General features: G+C 36.3%; 1 long non-coding RNA gene across 2 annotated transcripts in view; it reads left to right on the top strand.

The window, feature by feature from the left end:
* LOC144376467 (uncharacterized) overlaps window positions 1-27,656 on the top strand; it is a 102,839-nt gene that overhangs the window by 61,330 nt on the left and 13,853 nt on the right. The window contains exons 3-4 of one of the 2 annotated variants that reach the window (XR_013436982.1): window positions 24,318-24,396; window positions 26,953-27,052. This is a non-coding gene — a long non-coding RNA (uncharacterized LOC144376467). Of the gene's footprint in view, window positions 1-2,784; window positions 2,872-3,418; window positions 4,173-24,317; window positions 24,397-26,952; window positions 27,053-27,656 lie in introns of those variants that run through there. The other variant, XR_013436984.1, reaches the window with a different exon arrangement.

The raw sequence follows: 27,656 nt of genomic DNA, 5'->3' as shown, positions 1-27,656 counted from the left end.
ACGCAGAGATCAACTGACAAACACACACGTATGTACTTACAGATACATGCATACAAGTGTTTGCAACTTAAGTACTTTCCTATGTTATATTAGGAAATGCTCCTTAGAGCAAGAAGGGTGGGCTTGTTGACTTTCCTGTCTGTGAACCATGGGGAACAAGATATAATTTTCCTGCTATTTGGAGTTTAGCAAATCATGTGTTTAAAACACCAAGCAGAAAGTGACATATGTAATGTCGATAATTGTTAGGTAGGAGTGGTAATGCCATTTCATTTTCAGCATATGGAGAAATCATGAGGAATATATTGTTCCTCAAGTGGTACAAATGGTCTTCCATCAAATGAGATATTAAGTTCAGAGTGTCCTTATAGAACGTGTCATTTGACAAATTTGTCTTTCCTGAATTTTAATGTAACATGCCACTTGAATCCAAAAATAGAATAAGAAAATACAAATCTCAAATTATTGAATAGGTTTTCTTTCAACATTGTGTAGCTAAAAGAAAAGTAATAAGCATATTTTTAAAAATAATGGATATCAAACTCTTACAAAACAACATTTTTGTCAGCTAATCGTAAATGAATGAGAAACATATGGATTAAGTTTCCATCAAAAACCCACACATTTAAAAATTCAAGTAAAACTTGTTTGGCAGAAATCTTTTTGTATTTTGCCAATTTCAAAATATTTGAAAATAATTTGAGTGTTTTTAACATAAAAAGTCATAAGATCCTCGTTTCTTAATAAATTATAAAAAAGATGAAAAAATCAGGAAGTCATTTCTACAGCAATAATTATCATGCAAATTATTGTCATCTTGATAGCCCCATGGATTATTTCAAGAGTAATTACCTGAAGGAAAAGAACAGCATGTTCTAAAAATCAACAGCATGTTGGAAAACTTAGGAAAATATTATGAACTAAAGATATGAAACTATGTTGCTCACTTTCAAATATAAAATGGGCAGGATCTTCCAAGTAAAAATACACTTCATATTACCAATGGCATGCTTTGAGGTTAGTATAAGAGAATACAATGTACTGTATATTGTTGGTTTCAAATAGTAGCTAAACAATTTGACTTTAGCTCTTGTTAAATTAAATGAGATTGTTTTGGAACTTGACAGGAAGTAATGATGATGATATCAGGAAAATTTGGGATAGTGATAGAAACTCTACCAGTCTTAGATGAAAACAAATATATTTCAAAAACTGAAAAGAACATGTTGGATCATGCATTTGAGAAGTCCAGGTCTTGGGCTGATTTTTGTTATGGCAAAATCCAGGGCTTACTCTCTTATTTCCTTTCTCTGTGTTGGTATTTCCTGAAACCGCCTGGCTCCTATGTTCCCAATATTACAGTATAGAGGAAAGCAGACCGTTTCTTTATACTCAGCAAAGAGCCTAAGAAGACTGTGATGGTGCTGTGTGATATGTTCATCTGCTTAGTGGTGCCTCGGTCTTGAGAAACCCACCAAGCCACAGGGAATAAAGAACAGGCACAGTATCTTCCAAACCAGATGGATGGGGGTGAGGGTCCTTGGTTTTTTAATAAGTAGGGCTAATATTTCCAAAAGGAATGAGAAAGATGACTGGACAGACATCACTTCAGAGATCACACTCTCCTTATATCATCACTTGGGGTAGGATTTTAACATGTGATTGGGAAGGGACATAAATATGCAGAACTTGGTAAGCAGTGAAATTTGTCCTGAGTTTATCTTCTGTCTCACTAATTCTGCCTGCAGAATAAAACTGGCTAAGGATTTTGAGGTCAAGCTTGCCATCTTTATATCCTTTTTATGATGGAAAAATTATAAGCCATATTCTTTGTGGTTTTACATTAGAAGATCTTCATATAAAGAGGCAGGATATATGAAAAGATCCTGACACTTGATTTCTGTGTCACTGTGTTCCATGAGAATGATTATCAAAACAAGTATTTTTTTTCTCCACTTGGAACAGAGAAATGTGATCTCAAAACATGAGTGTTTTATAGGTCTTGAGTATTTCCATGCACTTTGAATATTAGGTCACAGGGAAAAAATTAAACCACAATTCAAATTTCTAATAAACAGACCAAGCTATCAACACCATTTCTATTATAATCAGGTTAAAGAGTTAAAAGTTTTATAAATTTAGTGTCATTTAAAAACAAATGACCTAAATGATGTATAAAAAAAAGAAGAAACTCAAATCATACTACTTAAGGTTAAAAAGAGAAGTGGGGGAGGCAATTTTCTTATGTATGGAAAGGTATTTTAGTAAGTATTTAAAAAATCAAGATGTATGTTAATTTTTCAATTTGCTTTGTGACTTCCTGAACAATTATAAAGGAAGCATTTTTCTTGAATTAGTGATTTCTAAAAAATAATATTTAAGGGATATTGTCATAGATTTTTGTCATATTTTCAAAGAATGTTATTTTTCTAATATTAAGTAATCCAATCTTCTGTACTAAATTCCAATTTTTTTCCAGTCTTTTTTTTTTGTATAAAGAGAATACAATGTACTGTATATTGTTGGTTTCAAATAGTAGCTAAACAATTTGACTTTAGCTTTTGTTAAATTAAATGAGATTCTTTGGGAACTTGACAGGAAGTAATGATGATGGTATCAGAAAAATTTGGGATAGTGATAGAAACTCTACTTCACCAATCTTAGATGAATACAAATATATTTGAAATTGGTTCAAATGAAGTTGAACCCAGGGGTGCTTATCTATAGAACTACATCCCTATTACTTTTTGTTATTCTTATTTTATTTTTCTTATTTTTATGCAGGCTTGCTTAGAGCCTCACTTAATTGCTAAGGCTGGCCTTGAACTTGCAATCCTCCTACCTTAGCCTGCAGAGTCTCTAGGATTACAGGTTTGTACCACCACATCCAGCTTACATTCTGCTTTTACCAAACTGGACGACATGTCTTTGTTAGTACTGCCTAATCTATACATCCTGTTATGTTTTCATTTGAACAGCTTTCATAGATTTAAGCAGTATTTCTGTCATTCTTGAGATAGTTTATGAGTGATTCAAGAAGTAGGCATAAGATAATAATACCTGCAATCTTTGAATAATCAGGTTGACCTATATGTCATGAAAATCTTACTAGTAGAAATACATCAACCATTAGACATTATTAATATAAATTTACATTTCTTGTATAGCATACAAATATATAATAAGATATACGATGAAATTTCTCCAAGACTATTTGTGTGATAAGCATCATTCTAAATATTTTGTGTGTGAACACATTTAATTCATAGGGCTAACTAGTAAGGTGATTATTATTACCCACATTTTATGAAACCTGATAGCTGATTGACATCTGTAGTGGCGGGGCAGATGCACAACTGCTCATATATCCTTCACTGGAGAACGGTCCTCCTGTGAGGAATGTCCTCCTCTTCCACAGAACTCACAACTTGGGAAAGTATGCACATGGACCCCGAGAGAAGAAGGAGACACCTGCCTGGTCAGCAGATGGGCCATGTGGACCCTGGAAATCAATGGGTGGCAGGTTTGCAGGCTGAATTTCCCTTGCATCCACATGGGCCACATTTAATGATGAAGAAAGTGAGCACAAAAGCTTCTGAAGTGGCTAAATTCATGCAACTGGTTAAAAATCTCAACTCCTTCTCCTTTGGCACATCCATCAACAGCTGCCCTTCCTGTCTCTCATCAGTTGACCTTTCCCACCTATTATAAGGAACACCTCTCTGGTTCTCTGAGTCCTTTTTTGGAAGATGCTCTCACTAGGCTAAAGGTAAGGTAAGGGGATCACTTCCTTGTTTTTCTCTTTAGAGCTACCATATTAAATAATATCATTTCTTTTTCACCAGTTTCCTTCTACAGTGAACAGAGCATTCAAAAACAACAACAACAACAACAACAAAAAAAAAACTTCCCTTTAAATCTATTCCTCCGATAAAATTGAGGGGCAAATTTTCATCTGGTTTGGCTACACACACACACACACACACACACACACACACACACACGAACACACACACACACACAAGGTGTTGGTAGCAAAATGCACTGAAATCTTGCTCCAATGAGGATTTGAGATGCATCGGAGACCAGTCACAAGGGTGCAGGTGTGAATGAGCAACCATGCCTTCCATTCAGTCTCCTACCCCAGCTCAAGTTTACACACTGGTTGCCGCAGTCCGGCTGCAGCAAAATAACCGGGGGTGGGGGGGGTGGGGGGGTGGGGTGATGAGCAACTTGTGTACATTGATACAGCAGGAGTGGGAGCCGTTTATTGTAGGACAGGAGGGGTATATATACATTACACACAGCTTATCTTAATTAACATAAACTAGATACAGCAGTCAACTAATAAGGAATCTCCACAGTTATTGGCTCGCTGGTGTTACTTCACAAACCACTCCCCCCGGCAAAATGCCAGGCACCATCTTGACTTGTTTACAGACCCTAACAACTGGTCTCAAATCTCTGTTCCCCAACTTCAGAGCACCTGTTGAATAGGAGCAGTACATCACATAATCAGTATCTGCTTTACTGAAAAGTGCAATAATACAGCTCTAGTATTAATTAGCTTCAAAATGAGGTCATCTGACACAGATATGTTGGTGAGAAGGAGTGAATGAAAAATATCTAACTGAAACAACACCAGAATTCTGCTGATAAAATCCTCTGAAGTGTGAGCATGTAGACTAGATATATAAATGCAAATTGTTATGGTTTGGATGTGAGGTGTTCTCCAGAAGCTCATATGTGAGACAATGCTGGAAGGATCAGAGGTAAAATAATTGGAATGTAAGAGTCTTAACCCAGTGAAATAATCCCTGGTGAGATTAAGAGGTGGGAGAAATTGGGGAGTGGTTATGGGAATTAATTTTGTATATAGAGAATGGAGTCTGTCTTTCCCTCACTCTCTCTTTGCTTCCTAATCATGGTGATGTGAGTTACTTCCCTCTGCCACCCTCTCCCACCATGATGTTCATCCTCACCTTGAAACCCCCAAAATGGAGCTGGCCTTCTATGGACTAAGACCTCTGAAACTGTGAGTTCTCAAGGAAAGCTTTCCTCCCCTACAATTTTTTCTGGTTAGGTCCTTTAGTCACAGCTGTGAAAAAGCTTACAAAAACAGAAATCAAGCAAAATTCACTTTCTATTCCTCAAATATCATTGCTAGTGTACATGAGTGTGTGCATATTTACCTGTCCTCCTGAAAATAAGGAAAGGAAATATTAGTTTTAGTCATTAAGATCCTTTTAGTTAAAGAACTAGAATCTCAGCTCAACCCGGTTCTATCTAAGGGGCCTGCTCTTTATACCTGGTTTGCAACAGCAGCTCAACTGTCTCTATAGGACCCTTCTGTTCTCCCTAACTATTACTCATCCTTTCCTGTTTATGCATCTCTTTATGAGCTGGACTCCTCTGGGTCTTCTTTATGTGGCTGTCTTCTTTGCAGCACCAAAATCACAGGGAAGAGGGGGCTTCACAAAAGAAGTCCTGGGAAGGAGCTATCAATCTGCATGCTGCTGTGACTGCTGGGTAAATGGGTGTGTTAGAGACGCTCCTGTTGTGTAGGGTAGGGAGGAGCTTGCTGAGGAAAATGGAGGCACAGTGTATGAATTTGCAAGGTTACTGTAACAGTACTATAGACTGGGTGGTTTAAATAATAGAAATGTGCTTTCTCACGGTTCTGGAGACCAGGAGTTCACAAATCAATGTGTCAACAAGTGTGGTTCTGAGAGTGTGAAGAAAGATTCTGTTTCAGGACCCTCTTCTTGACCTATACATGACTATCTTCTCCCTATGTCCCTTCATTTTTTCTCACCTCTATGTGTCTCTCTCTGTGTCCAGATGTGCCCCAGTCATTTTTGTGTTTTTGTTTGCTTGGGGGTACTGGGGATGGAACCTAGGGCCTCACACATGCTAAACAAATGCTCTACGACTGAGCTATACCCCCAGCTCCTACTTTTGTTATAAATCACCAGTCTTATTAGATTGGGACCTTATAATATCATTTTTAATTTGATTTCATCATGAAGACCCTACCTTCAAATGAAATCGTTTTCTGAGGTACCAGATTTTAGAACTCCAGCAAACCTTTCTCAGGGGGACACAGATCCTCATAGCATTACTGTTTGTTAAAACAAGGGAGTCAGAATTAACCCTGAGAAAACAAATCTCAACTCTATACACTTTTGCTATATGGATAGGCAAATGATATGAAAATAAAGATTCAAAAGAAGATACAATCACCCTTCCTCTTTTCCCTCAAATATAAAAAGATCAGATTTTTTTTTTGTATTAGCATTTATAACATATATCTGAGCTCCTTTCACTGTTGAATATCTAGGTCGTTCAAAGTGCTAAGAAAATTATTATTTGGTGGTTTTCTATGTATGTATTTCTGAAAATTTTGCTTCATTTTACTTTAAAATCTCTTTCAGACTTTTAGAAAAAGAAAATATTAAAGACAAAGATCTGTTGTAATCATTTGTAGAATTAAGTAATCCTACATCATCTATTCCAATCAGAAACAAGATTTATTAAAGAAACATCCTTATGCATTTCTTTCTTATATCTATCTAAGCGTTTATATGAGTTTCTAATTTAGAGATGAATTGTTACCTCATCTGAAGAATGCATTTACTTCAATAAAATCAGAGGCTTCACAGAAATTTTATAAAGCATGTTGAATAGTGTCATCTAGATGCTAACATGTTATTTCTTCTTAGTAGCTACTTCACTATGACTACTTCACAAGCCTCCTTTATCAGTTATAACCCATGATCTTGACTTTGCCCTTAATAGATGTCTTAAAAATATGTGTTTCATGAATCAATGAAAAAAATGCCATTGGTTAAGTAAAACAAGGCACCGCATTATCTTTATTTTCCCCAATGAAAAACATAGAAGGTAATTAAGTGAAACTTTAGAAGCACGCACATGCCATATGCACACATTTACAACCTAATTTCCATAAATCACTGTTTATACTTGAGGAGGTTTTGTTTTTATTTTTTATTATTTGTTCGTTTAGTGTTATTGAGTGAGGAACTCAAACAGTATGTGTTAAATTAAAACAAATTGCATAGGGGTAAGTGTAAAATATAATTTAAATATAATGTATATAGAATGGCTTTTTTAAAAATTCACAATTGTACATCTATGTAATTCTTAAAAATTTATTGTTGGAAACTGTCTTCCCAAATGGTACTCTTTCGAACAGAGTTCCCTCTTAAGCTAATATGAATTATTTGGTGCTAGAAGATGTGCCCTCTCTGAGTACTGCGATGATCATCTTTCTTCCAGATGTTCACATCATCCCTCCTTACACAAAACAGCCCCAGGACAAGAACCTTGTCAGAGATTTGGAAAGCTAATAAAATATCCAGGCTCTGGTACTTTCTACCAGTAGACTAAACCAAGTTGAAATGGATGGTCCCCAGGTCCCTTTTGTCTCTTGGAGTCTATGTTCCTCGTTAACTCTGTCATTAAGATCTGTGCCTCACACACTATTGCCAACCCCAAATTTGCCTTATTGTCATATTCTGGGATTCATGAATGGTCATTGTAAAAGACAAAATGTCTGATGTTATGATTCTGCAGTTTACATGTATCTCAAATTTAATTTTCTGGAGTGAGTTTTATCATTTTAATGCGGTAGAGAATTACATTGTAGGAAATATAAAACCAGCATTGTTCACCTCCTTGGGGAGAACACAATCAAAAATAGGAAATCAAGCCTACATCTGAAACATTTCATTTGTTCATTGAAGGTAATATATTAAAAAAAATACATACAAGCCTAGAATTCATAGAGATCTGAGGCCTTAGCTCCCGGCATACTATCTTCTTTGTTTTCACATTTGGGGACAGGACAATTTACATTTTGCAGGTCCAATTTTACCTTTGGAAGATGGAGAGTATAATAACCATTCACTGTTGTGATGTGAAGAATGATACAAAATGTCAGTGTGTGTCTGGCTCATAAGAGGTTCTTAAAATTTCATCTTCTTTCTTTCATTTGCATTACAAAACACAAAAAGTGATGAATACTAAGAAAACTTAGTATAGGTGCTTGAATAAACTTCTATTTATTCCTGACTCCTTAAATGATGCTTAAATTTTTAATCACATTTACAAAGTCTTGCATAACTCATAGTATTATGGAAGAGTAGAAAATGGATAAATTGTGGGCAAAAATAGTTAAGAATCTCAGGTGCAATGCATATTGAAAATTTAGAAGAAATCTATTCTCTATATCATAAAACACAATTTTGTTATAAGTCCTATTTATACTAATTAGCAATACAGCATTTGATTGGATCTGAGTGTCTGGGTCATTCTCAATTTATCATATAAATTCAAAGTATATTACTGACACATAATTTAGTATATTTCTCATATATAGTTGTTTTTTGGATTTACCATTAGGTATTTATAGTCTGTGAAACTCTGGAAAATGGTATAAAAATTATCTGTATATCTTCATAAGTCTAAAAAAGATGGTAAAAAAATTTAAAGAGACTTAACTATATTATTTAAAAAACATTGATTCAATACTTTTATTTATAGTTTCAATGTTGCAAAACATGGAATGCTCATTGCCCAAAACACATAATTAACACTACTCTAGTAAACTGAATATCTGTGCTTCCCTCCAAATTCATATATTAAGGCCTAGCTAGTCCCATCCTGATGGTTTGGCGATGGTACCTTTGGAAGGTGATTGGATCATGAAGGTGGAACACTCATTAATGGTATTGATATCTGTGCTGGCTTGTGGTTGTGATCAAAATACTTGATGAGAACAATTTAAAGGAAGAAATCTTTGGATCACAGTTTTAGAAGTTCATTCCATGGTCAGGTGACTCCACTGCTCTGGGGCCAAGGTAAGGCAGAACATCATGGTGGAAGAGTGTGGCAGAGAAGTCTTGCTTGATTTATGATAGCAGGAAGCCAAGAGAGAAAGAAATGGGGGAGGGGTGGGTTGGGGGGAGGGACCACATAGAAGATAATGCCTTCTAAGGTACATCTTAGTGATCTACCTCCTCCAGCCACACCCTCTCTGCCCACAGTTATCACCAGTCTTTGCATTCAAATGAGGATGGATAGATTAGTTTACAGCTCTCATAATCTAATCGCTTTACATTTTAATATTTCTGCATTAATACAGGAGTTTTGGGGAGACACCTCATATGTAAACTATAACAGTGTCTTTATAAAGCAACTCCAGAGAGCTCCCTTCCCCTTCTATTATGTGTACACATACTGAGAAGGTGCCTCCGGTGAACCCTCTCGAGACACAGAGTATGGTGGCACCTTGATCTCTGACTTCCTAACTTCTACAATTAAGATAAATAAATTGTTGTTTCTATGCTCAATACCAGTCTATAGCATCCTGAGTAGACTAAGATAATTACTATATTAAATATCTATTGTTTCTACATAGCTAAATATATTATTATATTGAATATGGTACTGGCAAACCAATAAATAAATAGCTCTCACCTGATCAATATTTTGAAATTGTTTAAAAGTAACAAATATTATTTTGAAATCTTTTTGATCTATGGTACTGATTTTGTGGTGATCTTTTGGAAAGAACAGTATTGGGATGCTTTTATGCAACAAGCACCCTACAAAGTGAACAATAATTTGTAGCTGTCTTGTAAATTATAATATTTAAGGCAGAAAATGACTCAGACATTTGTTTTCTATTAACTATGCAAAGAGATACAGGGACAAAAATCATCTGTTTTCCTAGTAATATTGTCTATTTGACCCACCCCCACAGATCCTTCTTTGTAAAATCCTTCCAGTAAAATTCATTTTCCTCTATTTAACTAATTTTTTGCCAATTTCTCAATTCTCTTAAAAATGAAAGAAACACTAAAAATGAATGCTTCTAAAGAGTGGAAATGAGTTGAATTCTTGTGCTGATAGTGATGGAAGTATTCTAGAATGTCAAATATGTGATATCATAAATGAGTTAAATTCTTGTGCTGATAGTGATGGAAGTATTCTAGAATGTCAAATATGTGATACTGGGGTTTAAGCAATATCCTTGAAACACAAATGCTATAATTGGTGCAGAATGAAAAATGAACACAAAAATAGAATTGATAAGATGACTGAATCCATGTCAACTACTATACTTCACTACATTAATTTTAAAAGTAGAAAAATCAGTGACTGAATCATTAAAAATCCATGTCTACACAGAGACATATCTTTAATAATAGATTTTCTGGTAAATATCTCATTCTCCCTGGTTGTAACTGAAGAAATGATTAATAATTAGTATCAGTTCCTGTTTACAGCCCAACCCTTATGATGATTTCATGACAAATTGTGTACTGGGCCAAAGAAACGGCTTGTCTCACCAAGTATTTTGTTTCAGAATAACACCAAAGGACATTTAATGAAGATGGTAACAAAACTGGCAATAGCACCTGTCCCTGGAGAATCCTACTGTTTATATTTTTTCATCCAAAACCAAATTCTGCCTTTAGTTCAATTGTCTTTAAGCCAGTTCTCTAATTATATCAATATATTATTCATAACCTTGTGATTTTGTTGTAAAAACACGTGTGTGCACACAACCTACCCCAACAAATCCTTTTTTGTCACATTTTTTACCCTCTAAAAAATAGAGATAAACATGAGTTTTCCCTGCCTACATGACCAAGATTTATATAATTGGTGGAAATAAAGGATGACTAAAAAATAGAAATGATAAGATCACTAGGTCCATGTCAACTGTTGTAATTAACTACATTAATTTAGAAAATATTTTAAAAATCCATTTTTTAATCTGGCAATTTAGGAAATGCCATGGAGGTTGAGGCATGTTCAGGAAAGTACAAAAATTTTGTGAGTAATATGATTGAAATATAAAGTACATTTGTCATGTGTAACTAGATGCATAAAATACATAATAATGTTGGTCAATGGCCATCTTTACCAGTGTTTCCCTCTTTATTTAAATTGACAATTCCAATATAAAACTAAGTTTTACATTACTTACGTTCATATAGTTTTTGCATAGTTCTTATAGGCACAGATTCCAATCTACCAGGGTTTTCTTTAGTTAAAAAATCAGTTAACCAGTAGCAATTGTTCAAATGTCAATAACTGGAGTCAACTAAATTTGAGAAATTGCACAAAGAACAAACCTAACTGTTAGGTGTTTTGCATAAGTTACTCTGTACATTATGACCAATAACCAATCATTATGTCATTTCTTACAATGTCCATCATTGATTGGTCAATGCAGATGTTATTCAGTTTACCCATATACAAGAAGGCACATGGTTGCATTTCTACCTTTCCTCCTTATCTTCTAGTGATGGAACCTGGTAGTAGTTTATAGAAAAAAGATTAAACAATGAGTCATACAAAAATGAAGGTGCAGAAATGAAACAAATAGTGTTAACACTTGAAATGAAATTCCAATGAAATGTAAACAGCAGAGAAGCCATAGCCATAGTGAGAATGTTGGCCTCGCCACTTTTGGCTGGAGAGAATCTAGACAGGTAGGCAGAAGTACTGAGCAAAGGTGACCTTGTCTATGCAATGCTGCCATGAGGGAAGTGATATCAAAGGAAATAATGAGTATGTTGTAGAAGGAGAGATGTCTGCAAAAACCTGACTGTTAAAGGAGTGCTGAGGATTCCTTTTCAGATACAGAGAGCACAAAAGATAACATGTTGGGCATTAATCTAAACATCAAAAAGGATGTGACAGTTTGCCAAAGCATAGAAAAGAAGCTCTCTTTGTACCATAAGTTATATGGTAACATCTGGAATTACAATAGTACAACACCAAAGTTTGGATCATTGATATAATTATCACAGGAGTATTCATAATTTCCCAGATTTGCAACAATCCTGTGGTGCCTTGTGCTTCTGTGTGTGCATGCACATGAGCTTCTCTATGCTGTTCTGTGCCACTGCACTTGGGAAGCATCCTATAGCCACCTCCATAACTGAGCTGTTCCATCACCACAGGACTTGCTATTCCTTTATAATCACACCTGCCTCCTCCCCTGACAACACCTAATCCTTTTGACTTCCTATCTTTTCTCCATCTCTGTGATTTGGCGATTGTGGAACTATTTTATTAATGAAACATTACTATGTTAACCTGTTAATATTGGCTTTCATTCCATGCCACATAATCTCTGTCATCCCCCAACATAATCCCAACACTTCCAGAGCAAGTTGTTTATATACTAAGTGCTTTACAAGAAACAAAGTACTTTCAATGATTCAAAATACTTTAAATAAAGCAGTATTAAATAATATCAGTTTTATTATTTTTAATTCTCTCTATATGTATAAGACATAACAGAGATAATAACATTTTAACTAAAACTTTAACAGACTGAGGAGTAAATGATAATTTTACATTAATTTTTGAAATACTTTTCAGTTTGTATAGGTAATTTTACTCTTCCACACTACTATGCAAAGAATACTGCTTATGTATATTGTGCGTGTGTCTGTGTTTGTGTGTGTGTGTGTATCCATATGTGCCTGAAAGTAGCATTTCATGGGCAAAAATTCCACATGTATTAACTTCTCCTGAAAATATTAATAAAAAATAACACAAATATATGATCTTATCATTCTATAGGTCAAGAATCTGACAAAGATCTCACAGGGCTAATAGAAAGTTATGGACACAATTGTATTTTTTTCTTGACTTTTCTTCTTTTTAGAAATATATTTTTTCTCTTTTTCACGATGCTGTGAATTGAAGCCAGGACCTTATCATTTTGCAAGCTCTTTAACACAGAGCTAAACCCCAAAACTCAAGACTGCTTTCCTTTCTGAAGATTGAGACAATCCTCCTCTTTTCCAGATTCTAGAGACCATTCACATTTTTTACATATGTTCCCTACTTGCATCTTCAAGAACACCCATGGTGGATAAAGCCCTTCACACACCAGTATCTCTCTAGCTACAGGAAAGTTTGTCTCCTTATAATAACTCATGTGATTAGATTAGCCTCATCTGAATAATAATCTATCTATATCAAATTCTCTAAATATCTCTAGAAATGATATTGGCCAAATTATATTGTTATATTGTGTGCCTAAATGAGTATGTAACAACACATTCCACCATTATGTATAACTACAATGCACCATTAAAAAAACATGGGAAAATATTCTCTAATCTTAACCACATCGGCACAATTCTTTTTTTTTAATTGATTTTTTTTTAAATTCTGCAAAATTCTTTGTGCATTGTAAGGTAATCTATTTATAGATTCTATGAACTAGGGAATGAACATTATTGGGGGCTATGATTTTGCCCAGCATGGTCCATTTTTGATCCCCAAAAGATTTATGTCTGTGCTACCTATAAAACTGAGGAACCTAAGTCAAGTTCCTCAAAAGTCTCAACTCACTGCAGTCTCAACACAATGTCCGAAATTTTATCAAAACACCACCAGTTCAGAATTCCCAAATTTCATCATCTAAATCATCCAATTAAAGTATGACTGAGGCTTCTGCAATAATCCATTCTGAAGCATAAGTCTTATCCATTAGTGGATCTGTGAAAGTGAAGAAATTAATTATATGTTCCTGAAATACAATGTTGAAACAAGCATAAAATAATAGTTTCAAAAATTCCAGTTTAGGGCTGGGTTTGTAGCACAGTGATAGAATGCTTGCCTAGCATGGTTTTAATCCTCAGCACTGCATAAAAATAAAATAAAGGTATTGTGTCCATCTACAACTAAAAAATAAATTTAAAAAATTCCAGTTAACAAAAAAGAAGAAAATTGATAGAAGGAAGTAACCAGTACCAAAAAATATCTAAAATCAGCTGGGCAAACTCTATAGATTTCAAGACCTGAGGATCATCCTCAGTGGTTTCCAGACCTTGTCTATAGGCTGTGGATTCCTCCTGTGAATCATGTTTACTTTGTCATGAAATGTGGCAGATGTTTTTGGTGAGTAGTTTTATAAGCTCACCTCCTGCTAGTAGAGTTTTTGAGGCCCAATAATTTTGCTTTCATTTCCTACTTTACACTCTCCATCCACATTGGCAGTATTTTTTGCTGGCATAACACTCTTAATAACCTTGTGGGTCTCCCATAAGATGTCACAGGGATTCACTGTTAGACAAGAAACTTCTATAGATCTTTCTTACATAATCATTTTTCTATTTTTGCCTCTACTGAGATGTCCAAGGGGTAACACCCTTGAGTTTCTGGATACTGTGTAGATTAAGGGGCTCTGAGAGGCATACTCTTAACCTCTTCAAAAAGACTTTGGTTTCTGAATACTCTAGGTTTTTTTTTAATTTATTTATTTTTTTTAGTTTTCGGCAGACACAAAATCTTCGTTTGTATGTGGTGCTGAGGATCGAACCCAGGCCGCAGGCATGCCAGGCGAGCGCGTTACCACTTGAGCCACATCCTCAGCCCAATACTCTAGGTTTTTAATATTCCTGAGGTTTTAGCAAGAGGTGTTATAACCACATCTTATTCGTTTTCTTTAGATTGTATTTCCCTGCCAGAAAATCTCTCAATTTTAGCATTTTCTGCAAACTAGATAGACTGAAAATGCCTGCAAAGGTTATAGCTTGAATCCTTACTTTTTAAATGTTCTTTTCTTAATTTGTTGCTATTTTTATATTTATTATAAGTAGCAAAAAGAAACAAGGTTACTTCTTCAAACCTTTGCGTGAAAATCTTGGCCTCATATTTAATTCAATATTGTTTATGAGTTTCACTTTTCACATAATTTTAGGACACAAGTCTGTGAAGTTTCTGCCATTCTTTAAGAAACTCTCTTCTCCATGGGTCCACCAAAAACAGGTTTATGTGCATATTTTTACTAACAGTCTATGTGCCAGGACGAAGACCTTTTCCAAGGATGCCTCTGTTTTCTCCACCTGGCTCTGCACCTCCTTCTGAGTTGTCATCAGCAGAGTCATTAACAGCCACATTTCTACAAAGATGTTTTCAGGGCAATCTGAGTTTATTCTAACCTGTTCCTTAAAGTTCTTTCAGCCTTGCTCACTGCCAAGTTCTAAAGCTACTTTGCTCTTAGGTAAAACAAAACAAAACAAAACAAACAAACAACAATTCCTTACTCTTATGTATCAAAATCTGTTAGCTATTCTTTTTTTTTGGTACTGATAAATTATCAATATACACGCAGTGGCTTAAACTGTAAATTTATTATCCTACATATTATGACACCTTTCCTAGAAATATCCCCTAAGAAACAAAGACTCTGTTACTTCAAGTTTAAGCTCAAGGCCCTATTTCTCTAAGAAGCAGAATCACAGTGCTTTTCTCTTCTCAGAATTCTTCAGATGTTCACTGACTACACTAGTTAGTGCTGTTGGCCCTATGTTCTGCTGCATCTTTATTTATTTTCATAAAACATGTCAAGTTATCTTAAGAATACGATTAGATATCCAAGGACAGGAACTTTTGTCATTTCTCACATTTATTATATTGTTTTTATCTGGTAGCAACTCTGTTTCCGTTTGTGAATGAACATGCAAAGCATGACAGATAATAACTGGAGATTTAATGAAGGGAAGTTTGCAAAGTTTATTAAGCAAATTTTTTAGAAAGCCAAATGTTTTATTTTCATGAGTGTACTTACGCATGTTTTGCATGTTTTGCATAGTAACTTATCATTACTTCCTAAATTTTTAATAGGCACCATTATTATATACAAAACATCTGTGTTTATAAATATTCTTAACCTATACAAGTTCATACACAAAAGTATACAATGTGTTATCACACAAAAAAGTATAATTGGGGAGAGAGAACATGGCTGCCAGCGAAGAGGCAGCACATACAATGCCTCCGTGGTAAGGGGATCAGAGAGACTCATTAATACACCCACATGCGTCCTGCTGGGAAACTTCAAGCAAATTTCCTCTGAAAGGAGACCTTCCTGGAACTAGTAAGTTTAATAGGAGGTATCAGATTGTCACAAAATACTGAATCTCGGCAACCCAGAGCAGGGGCACAGTCCCGCCGGGGGCCGCTGAATGGCCGCTGCCTACACATTGCAGTGAGCATAGGAGCGGACACTAACCGCCTGGACCCCCACGGGCGGGCTCTGTGAACCCAAGCCGACCGCTGCCCACACGCTGCAGCATTCGTGGGAACGGTCATTGCCTGCCTGGGTCCCCGCGAGCTGGCTCTGTGAATCCCAGCCGGCGCAGGCCACACGCTGCATTGTTCTCGGGAACCATTGCTGCCTGCCTGGATCCCCGCGGGCGGGCCCTGTGAACCCAAGCCGACCGCCGCCCACAAGCGGCAGCGAGTTTAGGAGCAGGAGCGACCTGCCCGGGTCCCGCAAACTGGCTCTGTGAATCCCAGCCGGCGCAGGGCACACGCTGCATTGTTCTTGGGAACCATTGCTGCCTGCCTGGACCCCCGCGGGCGGGCCCTGTGAACCCAAGCCGACCGCCGCCCACACGCTGCAGCGAGTTTAGGAGCAGGAGCGGCCTGCCTGGGTCCCCGCAGCCCGGCTTTGTGAACCGCCCACACGTAACATCGAACTTGGGAGCAGTTGCTGGCTGTCTGCCTGTCCCCCCTCCCTCCCCCGGGCTGGCTTGGTGAACCTCAACCAGCCGCTGCTCACACGGCGCAGTGAACTTGGGAGCCGGCGCTGCCTGCTTGGCTGCTTGGGCCCCCGCAGACCAGCTCTGTGAACCGCCGCTGGCTACCGCCAAGCGGCCGCTGCCTACACCCTTGCAGTGAGTGGGGGAGCAGGCGCTGCCTGCCCGGCCCCGAGGGCTCGACTCTGTGAACCTCCTCTGGCGGTTTGGAGCTGCAGACGAACACCCTCCACCTGCCAACCCAGTGCTGCAAACGACCCCTGACCAGCTCTGCAAAAGGCCCCGCCCACACAGCGAACAGCAGGAATGGAGACCCGCCCAATCTGGGAGGAAGTACCGCTGCACAGTGATTGACTCCCGCCTACTGAGAGGAGAAACTTGGCCCGGTGGGCATAGCTCCACCCACTGGAAGAGCAGTTAATCGAACTCTAGGACTGCATTTATAATTTTTTTTTTTTTGCTGTCTTTTTAAATGTTTTTTAATCCATCTTATTTTATTTTATTCTATTTTTTAAATCTCATTTTCCATTTCTACTATTATTATTTTTCTTTAAATCCCTTTTAATCTTCTATTTTTTTGTATCCGTCTTTTCTCCTGTCTTTACATCTCTTTTTAATTTTCTTATTCCCCCTTCCTTGAATTCTACCTGCTTACTCTTATTCTCTTTAGTGACTTCTACCCATCCCTTCTAATACCTTTCCTCCAAAGCTTCAAATATATTTATAGGAGTAAACAGTAACTCAGCAGTCAAACAGAACAAGAAACAATATGAACAGCATGAAAAAGCAAGGAAGAAAAGGAGTGCAAACAATGCAGGGCAGCCTAAATATTCAGGAGGATATAGAACCACCAGAAAAATGGTCATATAAAGAACTCATGGAACACCTGAGACAGATGGAACGGAACCTTAAAGAGGATACAAGACAGCAAATTCAAGCAGCGAAAGAACACATTGAGAATGTATTACACAAACAGATAAAGGAAGAAGTTAAGCATCTTTATCAGGAGATAGAGACTATAAAAAAGAATCAAACCATAATCTTAGAAATGAAGGAAACTATAAACCAAATTAAAAACTCAAATGAGAGTATCATTAATAGAGTGGAGCAAGTAGAAGCTAGAACATCAGATAATGAAGACAAAATATATCATCTGGAAAAGAGGCTAGCCATCTCAGATAGGCTGGTTAAAAATCATGAGAGAAGCATACAAGAGATATGTGATAATATAAAAAAAAACAAATTTAAGAGTCATTGGGATAGAGGAAGGGATAGAGATTCAAACAAGGGGAATGAGTAATCTACTAGATGAAATAATCACAGAAAACTTTCCAGAATTAAAAAAGGAAACAGATATTCAAATTGTAGATGCATACAGGACACTGAACATACAAAATCACAGTAGACCAACGCCAAGACACATTGTTATGAAGATATCCAATATACAGAACAAAGAGAAAATATTAAAAGCTACAAGAGAAAAGAGAAAGATTACATTCAGGGGTAAACCAATAAGGTTAACAACGGACTTCTCAACTCAGACGCTGAAAGCGAGAAGATCCTGGAATAACGTATTTCAAACACTGAAAGACAATGGATGCCAACCAAGAATTCTGTACCCAGCAAAATTAAGCTTCAGATACGACAACGAAATAAAAATCTTTCACGATAAACAAAAACTAAAAGAATTTGCAGCCAGAAAACCAGCGTTGCAAAGCATCTTGAGCAAAACACTTCACGAGGAAGAAACGGAAAACAATAACCAAAGCCAACAGTGGGAAGTACCTCAGTAAAGACAGACGGAGGGGGGAAAACTAATCATGGTGAAACAAACGCAATTAAAAAAATAAAAAAAAATGAGATAAATAATCAAATATGGCTGTAAGTACAAACCATATATCAATAGTAACTCTAAACATTAATGGTTTAAACACTCCAATAAAGCGACATAGGCTGGTAACATGGATCAAAAAAACAAATCCAACAATATGCTGTCTCCAGGAGACTCACCTGACTGGAAAAGACATACACAGGCTGAAGGTGAAAGGTTGGGAAAAAATATACCACGCACACGCTCCTCGCAAGCAAGCAGGGGTGGCCATCCTCATATCGAATAAAATCGACTTCAAGACTAAGTTAATCCAAAGGGATAAGGAAGGACATTATATACTGTTAAAAGGAACCATTAAACAACAAGACATAACAATTATCAATATTTATGCACCAAATAATGGCGCTTCGAAGTTTATAAAACAAATTCTCCTCACGTTCAAGAATCAAATAGACCACAACACAATAATTATGGGTGACTTCAACACACCTCTCTCACCATTGGACAGATCCTCCAAGCAAAAGTTGAATAAAGAAACTATAGAACTCAATACCACAATCAATAACCTAGACTTAACTGACATATATAGAATATACCAACCATCATCGAATGGATATACTTTTTTCTCAGCAGCACATTGATCCTTCTCAAAAATAGACCATATATTATGCCATAGGGCAACCCTCAATAAATATAAAGGGGTAGAGATTATACCATGCATTCTATCTGATCATAATGGATTGAAACTGGAAATTAATGATAAAAGAAGGAAGGGAAAATCCAATATCACATGGAAAATGAACAATATGTTACTGAATGATCAAAGGGTTACAGAAGACATAAAGGAGGAAATCAAAAAATTCTTAGAGATAAATGAAAATGCAGACACAACCTATCGGAATCTATGGGACACAATGAAAGCAGTTTTAAGAGGGAAATTCATCGCCTGGAGGTCATTCCTCAAAAAAAGGAAAAACCAACAAATAAATGAGCTCACACTTCATCTCAAAGCCCTAGAAAAGGAAGAGCAAAACAATAGCAAATGCAGCAGAAAGCAAGAAATAATTAAAATCAGAGCGGAAATCAATGAAATTGAAACAAAAGAAACTATCGAAAAAATTAACAAAACTAAAAGTTGGTTCTTTGAAAAAATAAACAAGATTGACAAACCTTTAGCCATGCTAACGAAGAGGAGAGAGAACTCAAATTACTAACATAAGGGATGAAAAAGGCAATGTCACAACAGACGCCACAGAAATACAGAAGACAATTAGAAACTATTTTGAAAACCTATATTCCAATAAAATAGAAGATAGTGAAGACATCAATAAATTTCTTAAGACATATGATTTGCCCAGACTGAGTCAGGAGGACACACACGATTTGAACAGACCAATATCAATGGATGAAATTGAAGAAGTAATCAAAAGACTACCAACCAAGAAAAGCCCAGGACCGGATGGGTATACAGCGGAGTTTTACAAAACCTTTAAAGAAGAATTAATACCAATACTTTTCAAGTTATTCCAGGAAATAGAAAAAGAGGGAGTCCTTCCAAATTCATTCTATGAGGCCAACATCACATTGATTCCGAAACCAGACAAAGACACATCAAAGAAAGAAAACTACAGACCAATGTCTCTGATGAACCTAGATGCAAAAATCCTCAATAAAATTCTGGCGAATCGGATACAAAGACACATCAAAAAAATTGTGCACCATGATCAAGTAGGATTCATCCCTGGGATGCAGGGATGGTTCAATATACGGAAATCAATAAATGTAATTCACCATATCAATAGACTTAAAGATAAGAACCATATGATCATCTCGATAGATGCAGAAAAAGCATTCGACAAAGTACAGCATCCCTTTATGTTCAAAACATTAGAAAAACTAGGGATAACAGGAACTTACCTTGATATTGTAAAAGCTATTTACACTAAGCCCCAGGCTAGCATCATTCTGAATGGTGAAAAATTGAAGGCATTCCCCTTAAAATCAGGAACAAGACAGGGATGCCCTCTATCACCACTTTTATTCAATATAGTTCTTGAAACACTGGCCAGAGCAATTAGACAAACGAAAGAAACTAAAGGCATAAAAATTGGAAAGGAAGAACTTAAATTATCACTATTTTCAGATGACATGATTCTATACCTAGAAGACCCAAAATGGTCTACAAAAAAACTACTAGAACTAATAAATGAATTCAGCAAAGTGGCAGGATATAAAATCAACACGCACAAATCAAAGGCATTTCTGTATATCAGCAACAAAACCTCTGAAATGGAAATAAGGAAAACCACTCCATTCACAATATCCTCAAAAAAAATAAAATACTTGGGGATCAACCTAACAAAAGAGGTGAAAGATTTATACAATGAAAACTACAGATCCCTAAAAAGAGAAGTAGAAGAAGATCTTAGAAGATGGAAAGATATACCCTGTTCATGGATAGGCAGAACTAACATCATCAAAATGGCGATATTACCAAAAGTCCTCTATAGGTTTAATGCAATGCCAATCAAAATTCCAATGGCATTGCTTGTAGAAATAGATAAAGCAATCATGAAATTCATATGGAAAAATAAAAGACCCAGATAGCAAAAGCAATTCTAAGCAGGAAGTGTGAATCAGGTGGTATAGCAATACCAGATTTCAAACTATACTACAGAGCAATAGTAACAAAAACAGCATGGTACTGGTACCAAAACAGGCGGGTAGACCAATGGTACAGAATAGAGGATACAGAGACTAATCTACAAAGTTACAACTATCTTATATTCGATAAAGGGGCTAAAAGCATGCAATGGAGGAAGGATAGCATTTTCAACAAATGGTGTTGGGAAAACTGGAAATCCATATGCAACAAAATGAAACTGAATCCCCTCCTCTCACCATGCACAAAAATTAGCTCAAAATGGATCAAGGACCTTGATATCAAATCAGAGACTCTGCGTATGATAGAAGAAAAAGTTGGCTACGATCTACATATTGTGGGATCAGGCTCCAAATTCCTTAACAGGACACCCATAGCACAAGAGTTAATAGCAAGAATCAACAAATGGGACTTACTTAAACTAAAAAGTTTTTTTCACAGCAAGAGAAACAATAAGAGAAGTAAATCGGAAGCCTACATCATGGGAACAAATTTTTACCCCCCACACATCAGATAGAGCCTTAATATCCAGAGTTTACAAAGAACTCAAAAAATTAGACAATAAGACAACAAATAACCCAATCAACAAATGGGCCAAGGACCTGAACAGACACTTCTCAGAGGCGGACATACAATCAATCAACAGATACATGAAAAAATGCTCACCATCTCTAGCAGTCAGAGAAATGCAAATCAAAACTACCCTAAGATACCATCTCACTCCAGTAAGATTGGCAGCCATTATGAAGTCAAATAATAACAAGTGCTGGCGAGGATGTGGGAAAAAGGGTACTCTTATACATTGCTGGTGGGACTGCAAATTGGTTCGGCCAATTTGGAAAGCAGTATGGAGATTCCTGGGAAAGCTAGGAATGGAACCACCATTTGACCCAGTTATTGCCCTTCTTGGTCTATTCCCTGAAGACCTTAAAAGAGCGTACTACAGGGATACTGCCACATCGATGTTCATAGCAGCACAATTCACAATAGCTAGACTGTGGAACCAACCCAGATGCCCTTCAGTGGATGAATGGATTAAAAAATGTGGCATTTGTACACTATGGAGTATTATGCAGCACTAAAAAATGACAAAATCATGGAATTTGCAGGGAAATGGATGGCATTAGAGCAGATTATGCTCAGTGAAGCTAGCCAATCCCTAAAAAACAAATACCAAATGTCTTCTTTGATATAATGAGAGCAACTAAGAATAGAGTAGGGAGGAAGAGCAGGAAGAAAAGATTGACATTAAACAGAGGCACGAGATGGGAGGGAAAGAGAGAGAAAAGTGGAATTGCATGGAAATGGAAAGAGACCCTCATTGTTATAAAAAACTACATAAAAGAGGTTGTGAGGGGAATTGGAAGAAAAATAAGGAGAGAAATGAATTACAGTAGATGGGATAGAAAGAGAAGATGGGGGGGAGGGGGATAGTAGAGGATAGGAGAGGTAGCAGAATACATCAGTCACTAGTATGGCATTATGTAAAAATGTGAATGTGTAACCTATGTGATTCTGCAATCTGTATTTGGGGTAAAAATGGGAGTTCATAACTCACTTGAAACTATTGTTCGAAGTATGATATGTCAAGAGCTTTGTAATGTTGTGAACAACCAATAATAAAAAAAAGTATAATTGGGTCATCATTTAATGTTAGTTAATTTTCTGAGCTGTACAAGGTCAAAGTCCACTTTAGTACCAAAACTGAAATGTAAATACAAGACATATGATTCTAAAATCTCTTTTCCCTACTTTCCTTTCCTTCTCCTTTTATGCAGATTTGAGAAGAATTAATAACTGACACATAACTTTTGTACCATTACATTAGTTTCATTGCTTTCTTTCTTCCTTTCTGTGTCTCTCTCTCTCTCTCTCTCTCTCTCTCTCTCTCTCTCTCTCTCTCTCTCTCTCTCTTTCTTTCTTTCTTTCTTGCTTTTTTTGGGGGAAGTGTTATGGGGGATTGAAGCCAAAGGCAATTTATCACTGAGCCATATATCTTCTTTATTTTCCATTTTGTGATAGGGTCTAAGTTGTTTAGGGCCTCACTCCATTGCTAAGGCTGGCAAAATTATGACCTTGTTGGCTCAGCCTCCTGAGTTGCTGGGTTTATAGGTGTGTGCCATTGTGCCTAGTTACATTAAAAATTTCTTAAAAAATGAGAATGACACAAGAAAGTAATCTATGGAAATATGATAGTATTATATTTATCAAAGAGAGCAATCATTCTAATTTTTAATTCTAATTAAAAACAAGGAGGTCAGGACATGAGTAGCTGAGACAAATCACTACACTGAAGGAACAGTAATTTTAATTTCAATAGTTCAATTTTCTAAATATCTGATACTTTTTGGTGATCTATTGTTACAATATCACAGATTGGTTTTTAAAATTTTAATAAAAGCTGATAATCAACTATAGATTCAGCCCATTAGTTATCAAAGTTAACCTCGGGACAGGATCTTTATTGAAGAGTGTACTATGGAAAAACAAATATTAAGTGGATAATTTGGGGACCTTGTTGCAAGGTTTTTATTATCACTTTGGAAACAGCAAAGCCTGACATTGAAATGTATCAGAATATATCAGCATGGTGTAGTATCATCTTGAAATATGCGAAACAAAGAATCAGAGAAGTGACTTAACTAATCCAAAATACTTTAGGAATTTAAAGAAAGTCAAAATTTCTTCTCCATTATTTTTGTTTTTACAGCATGAGAGACCTGCTAATAAGAATAAAGATATATCAGTGTTCCAATGGTTGACCAATTGTAACCAGGTGTGTCTGATATAAAATTATCATCTCATAGATTCCCTGTTCCCCAAATACTCAGTTTATAATAAATATTGCCATATAAACTTCTCTTGAAAGGGAATGTGTTAGCCATAAAACATAAAAGCACACACCTTGCAGTTTTAATTGTAAATTAATACATTTGTAATATCTTTTGTAAGAGGATCTTCTCACTTTGCAGAATCAACTTATTGAATTTAATCAATAGAAATTTCTGGTTTATTCTTTGCAACAAAGAATCGCATGGAGAAACAAAACATTTTTGTGAAGCTGGAAACGAGATTTATAATATGGTCAAGGATGAAGGGAATCTAGTTAGGACAATTTTTAATTTTGATTGGTTCCACAAAACTCAATATTGTCAAAGCTGCTGTGTTGTGCTATGAATAATTTCTTAACTTCTCCTGTTCCCTCTGGTTCCTATTCCAGATTCAACATTCTGCACAGGAACATCTGATTGGCCAAGTGTGTCTGGCGGTGAAGAGAGATGATATCATAGAAATAAGAGGTTTGTTGGATACTGAGCAGCCCCCAAATGACCATAGACAATCAAACCATGGAGACTTGCAGTAAAGTGATGGTAACCCTCAAGTATCTGTACTTAAAGGATGGAATCAAATCTAATTTTCTTTGTTTCCTTTCTTCCTTCCTTCCTTCCTTCCTTCCTTCCTTCCTTCCTTCCTTCCTTCCTTCCTTCCTTCCTTCCTTCTTTCCTTCCTTCCTTTCTTTCTTTTTTGCATATAACAACCAGTGGGCAAAAATGTGGGGGATTTAAAACATTGTGTAATCTGATATTTCTCTGAGCTTCAGTTGAACATGGAAAGTGTAACCATGACAAGAAATTTCCATGACAGTCCTTTTTAAAAATTTTTTAGGTGAGGATCAGATTCCTTTGTGAGAAAAATATTTCTCAGTTGAACATTTATCCTTAATACCATTTCCACCTCTGAAAGCTACAGAGGTAATAAATGCAATTTCTCTAAACCAATCAGTCCCTTAAATTGAATATATGCTCACCTTTCATATCATTTTTCCAGTTTAATAGGTTCCACTGTGTTTTGCCGTCTTCTTCACATGATGAATGATTGACTCAGTATTCCTGCTCTGCTGCTTCTGCTGCAACTTTCTCAAAAACATTCATGCACACAAATACACAACACTGCACACACACAGGTTCACATACTTCCCTACACATAGACACACCACCACAAGTATACACATAAAGAAACCACTACACACACAATATGCACACAGTTTCACACACACACACACTCACACACACACACACACACCACAGACATCCACACAGTACCTGATACACACACATATTCCACTACATGCAGCACATTCCCCACACAAACATACCATCACAGACAACTTGTGTATCAACACAAACCTTTGTGATACTAAGAAATGAAAATACAACTAGAAAACATCTGAGAAGCACTTAGTGTGGAATGGTAGCATTCCATATTTCTATCATTTCCTTTGGTTATTTGGTATGTCTTTGTGGTTGTATAACACTGTTCACTCCTATTGAGCTATTTGTTCTCTACTTGAATCTTGTTTTCCCTTTCATGTAATATTGTCTTTATCTCAGTCCATGGTGTGGGTTGAAATTTCAAACAAGACCTCTTATGTGGATACCACCCTATACATAGATACTGAACCTAGATTGGAGGCATTTCCCCCAAAATGCTGGTTATAAATTTGTTAAGCAAATCATCAATGTCTTTATAAGCTTCTGATTTTTTTCATTGAGCATGAAAAATATCAAGAATAAAGCCCTAAGATATGTCCTTAAAACTCTCTCATGTGATATTATGAAATAGTCCAGTGGATTTCTTTTGTAAATTAAGATCCATCATGTTTTGCATAGTGTTAGCTGGTGGAAAAGGTTCAATATTCCAGCAGGGATTTAAAATATGCACATTTCTTTCACAACTTTGAAGTCAGAGAGCCTCCCTCAGAATCCGCATGATTTATGTAATGTGAGAAATGGGTTGGTCCCAAGTCTTTTTCTGCTTAAATCTATTAATTCTTTCAGCCATCCATCCACCCATCTAAATGGTTGAACACTTCCTATGTCAAATCAATCCCAAGGTCAATATTGTGTGATTGGATGAGAGTTATATTTTCACCAAATTATATTTCATTTTGAAAGACCAAAGAAGAATGAGGATTTTCCCCTGATTTAGAGCCAACCAGAGAATGTAAATTACATAGGATTAAATATGAATTATTCTTCACCTGAACTAAGAAATATTTTTCTATTTTTTTCAACTGGAGAATATCTCCTTCTATGTGTTTTATTCTGCTTTAAAAAAATCTTATACAGAAAAATATTTCTCTACACTGTGAAAAAATGTCTCACTGGCAAATGTGATAAATGGCAAGTGATTCTCAGTTTCAGGATTGGTGGGTATTTGGGAGTGGTGGGGACTATGGTGAATGGAACACATTCTCTTCTTATTGGAGAATAGCTACATGGACTTAGCCAATTGATATCACATGGGAATGTGAACCCCATATTGCCAGATCACTTTTTTTTTTTTAGCAGAAGCCAGAAATCTGGACTTTTATGTAAAATTTCCCAGTTCTAAATGTTGGTAACATTTTTCTAAAACAGCATAGGAGCCAAATAAAACATATCTTAGGCCAGGTTGAGCTCACAAGTTGCCAGTGTGCAAACACTGTTCTAGAGATAGAGAGCCAGAGTCCAGCTCTCCTAGCAATCTGCCCAGTAATTGCTGCTCCCTGAAGACTTGTGGCTCCTAACTGGAATAAAACCTCGATAAACTTGCCTTGGCAGCATGCCCTCGACTGCCTAGATTGCAGCGGTGGTGAGCCAGAGAGTCTCCCAGTGGGTCTCCTATCACATGGGACCTTAACCATCACCTTTCCCAATAGACCAGAAATTCTTAGAAAGGAGAAAGTTTTTTCTTTGTTTCAAGAGCCAATTGCATAGCAACTGGGGCACTTGTCAACTGCCTTACCATATTTTTACTCCTCATCAGCACTAGGTCTATGGTAATAACTATTGTTTCTTTCCCTGTGCTCTAAGAGATGACCCTCCAGAACCCTTCACTTACTTTACTGTTGCTGCTTGTTTTGTCTTGGTTTTGTGATGTTGGAGATCAAACCAACAGCCATGCACATGCGAGGTGAGTGCTCTGCCTGTGATCTCAACTGTTTTTGTTCTTTTTATTTTTTCATGCAAAAGGTGAAAGGTAACTTTCAATTCTGCCATTGAATAGTTCTTCTGGCTAAGAAAGAACTAGTTCTTCACTATTAAAGGCACAGCTGGATGGCGATCAGAATCAAATGGGTGAGATGCTTCAAAGTCTGCGAGTAGTTACTGAGTGTATACTAGCGTGTACTCCAGAGCTATACATGCAAAAGCCAGCATCATCTTTTTTTTTTATATTTATATATTGCTTTGTTTTTTAAATATTTTAATAAAGTATTATAAATTCCATGCCATTTACATTATTTAAAAGCACAATTTTAAATGTCTGTATGAGTTTCATTATTTGTCTGAACTACAATTTATTTAATCATATCCTATGTTGAAACAATAGCAATATATAACAATGAAAAATAAGAAATATTGTGATATATATATATATATATATATATATATATATATATATATATACTGAACTGTAGTTCTGAATACCTTCTTAGTACAGATCTCAAAAGTAGAATTAGTTCTCAAGTTACATTTTTTTTTTATATGACTGGTCCTTTATTTCCCCAAGTTATTTT

The sequence above is a fragment of the Ictidomys tridecemlineatus genome, chromosome 3 (assembly GCF_052094955.1).
Source record: "Ictidomys tridecemlineatus isolate mIctTri1 chromosome 3, mIctTri1.hap1, whole genome shotgun sequence".
Taxonomy (NCBI): domain Eukaryota; kingdom Metazoa; phylum Chordata; class Mammalia; order Rodentia; family Sciuridae; genus Ictidomys; species Ictidomys tridecemlineatus.
This window is presented reverse-complemented; position numbering and strand designations above follow the sequence as displayed.